General features: G+C 36.8%; 1 pseudogene; it reads right to left on the bottom strand.

Moving 5' to 3' along the window:
* Window positions 1-3,623: 3,623 nt before the first annotated feature.
* On the bottom strand, window positions 3,624-4,127 carry LOC114210189 (peptidyl-prolyl cis-trans isomerase A pseudogene; annotated as a pseudogene).
* Between the last annotated feature and the right edge of the window lie 785 nt (window positions 4,128-4,912).

Here is a 4,912-nt window from a genome sequence, read left to right as displayed (position 1 = left end):
ATCACCCTGGTAACCCAGCAATAAATCCCACTTGATCTTGGTGAATGATTTTTTAAATTTATTTTTGGATTCAGTTTGCTAGTAAAATATTGAGAATTTTTGCATCTGTGTTCATCAGGGATATTGGCCTGTAATTCTTTTTTTTCATGGAGTCTTTATCTGGTTTTGGTATCAGAATAATGCTGGCCTCATAGAATGAATTTAGAAGTTTTCCTTCCTTTTCTATTTTTTAGAACAGTTTGAGAAGAATAGATTTAACTCTTTTGTCCTGAACTTTTATTTGTTGGGAGTTTTTTGATTACTGATTCAATTTCTTTGCTGATTATTGTTCTGTCCAAGTTTTCTATTTCTTTCTGTTTCAGTTTTGATACAGTTATTGAATTATATGTCTATGAATTTATCCATTTCTTCCACATTGTCCAATTTGTTGGCATATAGTTTTTCATAATATTCTCTTATAATCTTTTCTATTTCTGTGATGTTGGTTGTTATTTCTCCTCTCTCATTTGTGATTTTATTTATTTGGGTCCTTTCTCTTTTCTTTTTGATAAGTCTGGCTAGAGGTTTATCAATTTTAATAATTTTTTTAAATAACCAGCACCTGTTTCATTGATCTGTTCTTTTGTTTTTTTAGGTTATATGCCATTTATTTCTGCTCTGATCTTTATTATTTCCTTCCTTCTGTTGGTTTTAGGCTTCATTTGTAGCTTTTCTAGCTCTTCTAGGTATAAAGTTAAGATGTTTATTTGAGATTTTTCTTGCTTTTGAGGTAGGCCTGTATTGCTATATACTTTCCTCCTAGGACTGCTTTTGCTGTATCCAAAGGTTTTGAACTATTGTGTTTTCATTTTCATTGTTTCCATATATTTTTATTAATTTCTTCTTTGATTTCCTAGTTGACCCATTCATTGTTTAATAACATGTTATTTAACCTCTATTTATTTGTGGTCTTTCCAGATTTTTTCTTGGGATTCACTTCTAGTTTTCATAGTGTTGCTGTCAGAAAGGTGCATGGTATGATTTCAATCTTTTTGTATTTGTTGGGGCCTGTTTTGTAACCTAATATGTGATCTATTCTGGCAAATGTTTGATGTGCATTGAAAAGAATGTGTATTCTGCTATTTTAGGATGGAATGTTCTGAATATATATGTTAAGTCCATCTGGTCCAGTGTATCATTCAAAGCTATTTTTTCCTTGTTGATTTTCTGTTCAGATGATCTGTCCATTGATGCGAGTGAGGCATTCAAATCCCCTACTATTATTCTATTAGTATCAAATAGTTCCTTTCTATTTGTTATTGCTTTATATATTTGTCTCCCATGTTGGATGCATAAATATTTACAGTTTTTATAACTTCTTGTTGGATTGTCCCCTTGATTAGGATATAGTGCCCTCTTTTGTCTCTTGTTATGGTCTTTGTTTTAAAGTCGATTTTATCCAATATAAATATTGTTACTCTGGCTTTCTTCTGACATCTATTTGCATGATAAATATTTCTCCATCCCCTCACTTTCAATCTTCAGGTGACCTTGGATCTGAAATAAATCTCTTGTGGGCAGGATATACTTGGGTCTTGTTTTTTTTTTTCATTCATTCTGTCACCCTGTGTCTTTTGATTAAAGCATTTAGTCCATTTACATTCAAAGTCATTATTGATAGATATGTATTTATTGCCATTTTATTACTTGTTTTGTGGTTGTTTCCAAAAATTTTCTCTGATCCATTCTTGTCTTTGTCACTTTTGGTCTTTCCTTTCCACTCAAAGAATCACTAATATTTCTTTCAGGGGTGGTATAGTGGACATGAACTCCTTTAATTTTTGTTTTTCTGGGAAACTCTATACGTCTCCATCTATTCTGAATGATAGTCTTGCTGGATGGAGTATTCTTGGCTACAGATTTTTCCTATTCAGCACTTTAAATATATTATGCCACTCTCTTCTGGCTTGCCACATTTCTGTTGAAAAATCTCCAGCTAGCCTTATGGGTTTTCCCTTGTAAGTTAAGAACTTCTTTTATCTTGCTGCTTTTAAGACTTTTTCTTTATCACTACATTTTGCAAACTTAATTACAATATGTCTTGTATAGGTCTGCTTTTGTTGATTTTGATGGGAGTTCTTTGTGCTTCCTGGATCTGGATATCTGCTTGCTTCCCCAGAATAGAAAATTTTTCAGCTATTATTTCTTCAAATAATTTTTTGCCCCCTTTTCTTTCTGTTCTTCTTGGACTCCTGTAATATGAATGTTACCACATTTGATGGAGTCATTGAGTTCCCTAAGTCTATTTTTGTGTTGCATAGTTCTTCCTTCTGTCCTTTGTTCAGTTCATTATTGTCCATTATTTTGTCTTCTATGTCAATAATTCATTCTTCTGCTTCTTCCAGCCTGCTGTTATTGCATCAGGTATATTTCCAATCTTGTTTATTGCATTCTTCATCTCTGATTATTTTAACTCTTTTATCACTGTGGCAAGGGTCTCACTGATGTCTTCTATTCTTTTCTCAAGCCCAAAGAGTATCCTTATTATTTTTGCTTTATATTCTCCATCAGGCGTGTTACTTATATTTATTTCATTTAGGTCTCTGACCTTGTCCTTATCCTGTTCTTTCATTTGGGATGAATTCCTCCATCTTGGCATTTTGTCTGTCTCTGCCTTCTTCTCTGTGTTAGAAAAGCCAGTTATGTCTCCTGCTCCCAAAAGTAATGACTTATGAAGAGGTCATGGAGTGCCCAGGGCCTGATGCTTCAGGGATTGTCTCCAGTGTGTGCTGTGTGAACTTTGCTGCTGTTTTGGCTGCTCTACCCTTCAGGCCAGTTGTCTACAAAGGCTCTCCTTGCTTGCTGTGCACAGTGTTTGGTCCCTGGCCTGAATGCGATGAGGTTTAACTAGGTGAGCTCAGATCTTCTTGTGAAATAAGACCTGACAGGAACTCCATCAGAACTGAGGCCCAGCAGAACTCTGGTCATGAGATGTGGTGTGGGCAATGGTTTGTGCTGGTCTTCTGGGGGAGGAGCCTGCTACACTGGGACTGAGGCAAGCTTGACTGAGAAGGGCAGTCACACCGTAGTGCGGCAGGGTAGGGCTTGGAGTAAGCAAGTTAGGCAGCCAGTGTTCATGCGGTGCTGCCTCCCTGTGGAGTCTCTGTGTTTATGGCCTTCTGTCCAGGAGCAAGTAAGTGCTCTCTGGGCTCTATCCCAGCCATACCTGCAGACTTTTAAAACTCTAGGCTTTAGAGACAAGGTGTGGGCAGGGGTTTGTGCTGGTCTTCTGGGTAAGGGGCCTGCCTTGCTGGGACTGAGGCAAGCTTGACTGAGTCACATTCATTTTTAAATGGTATTTATACTGTGCAGAAATTTATAGTTTGGCACATTTTTTTTCTTTCAGCAATTTGAAGATGCTCTTCCATTTCTTTTTATTGTTGTTTAGTTTTTATTTCATAATCATAACCTTAATTCTTCAATCCAGCAAGACTTAGAAGGAATAAGGAAAATATGGAAGTCACAAAACTTCAGTGAGAACACAAAGATTGTAGGATATTTCAAGCAGGTGGGGATGAAGAGTTGCACTCCTGGACTGTAGAAAGAATGATCTGGTAGTTAAGATAAAACATAAGTCGAATTTATTAGATTTGTCCACAGTCAGCAATGGTGATCTTCTTGCTGGTCTTGCCATTCCTGGACCCAAGGTGTTCCATGGTTTCCACAATATTCATGCCCTTTTCCACCTTGCCAAAGACCACATGCTTGCCATCCAACCAGTCAGTCTTGGCAGTGCAGATGAAAAAGTGGGAACCCTATGTGTTGGGTTCATCTTTTGCCATGGACAAGATGCCAGAACCTGTATGCTTCAGGATGAAATTCTCATCATCAAATTTCTCCCCACAGATGGACTTGTTGCCAGTGCCATCATGGCATGTGAAGTCACTACCCTTGCACTTAAATCCCAGAATAATCCTATGAAATCAGGAATCTTTATAGTCAAATCCTTTCTTCCCAGTGCCCAGAGCAGGAAAGTTTTCTGATGTCTTTGGAACTTTGTCTGCAAACAGCTCAAAGGAGATGCAACTCAGGAGCTCACCGCCCAAGGCTGTGCCAAAGAACACAGTGGGGTTGACCATGGCTGGGCAGCATGGTGACTCTGAATTAGCAGCCAATAATAATTCCACTATTATTTGGGTCACATTATTTTTGATGAAATAGCTGTGTATCTTTTTTTTTTAATCTTTATATTTTGGCCTAAATGGTCCTTTAAGTTCTCCCTGCTTCCATTTTTCTCCTCCAATGTTTTACATTATTTTATGCTCATCCAGTGATTTTTGCATTTCAGCTATTACATTTTTCATTTGGAAAAATTCTTTTTGTTCTTTTCTAGGAATGCAATTTCTCTCCTAATTATGTTCCTTTTTCCTCTACATCCTTGAGCATATTTGTTAAACTTGAAATAAATATTTTAAAGCCTTGTTTTCAAATCCCATGATCTCTATTATTTCTAGGTCTTTTTCTGTTAACTGATTTTCTTCCTTGGTTGTGGGTCACATTTGAAAATTTCCATATGTCTAGTAATTTTGTATTGGATGCTTGACTTTGCATGCTTAATTCAGGATCCTACTTGGCTGAAAGAAATGCAAATAATTCTCAGCTCTGTGTGAGCACTGGGAATTATTCAATTTATAATTCCCTGAGAGTTGTCTTGCTTGGATTCCTGGAGTCACACATTGTGTAGGTATAGATCAGTAAATAGCCAAAGGCTCAATAGGATCTTTCTGCTGATTTCTTAAGCTCTTTTTACTTTATAGTTACCTCACTATATTTTTCTGTCCTGAAAATTTCAGCTGCCTCAGATACTAACAGCTCCTATCTTCAGGCAAAGAAGAATGCCCAGTTCTGCTTGTATTCTCCCTTCTTGTACTGT

This window comes from Eumetopias jubatus, unplaced genomic scaffold (assembly GCF_037043125.1).
Source record: "Eumetopias jubatus isolate StellerSeaLion01/CBP00866 unplaced genomic scaffold, mEumJub1_p1.0 scaffold_2, whole genome shotgun sequence".
NCBI classification, from domain to species: domain Eukaryota; kingdom Metazoa; phylum Chordata; class Mammalia; order Carnivora; family Otariidae; genus Eumetopias; species Eumetopias jubatus.
The sequence above is the reverse complement of the archived record's forward strand: the minus strand, read 5'-3'. Positions and strand labels throughout refer to the sequence as shown.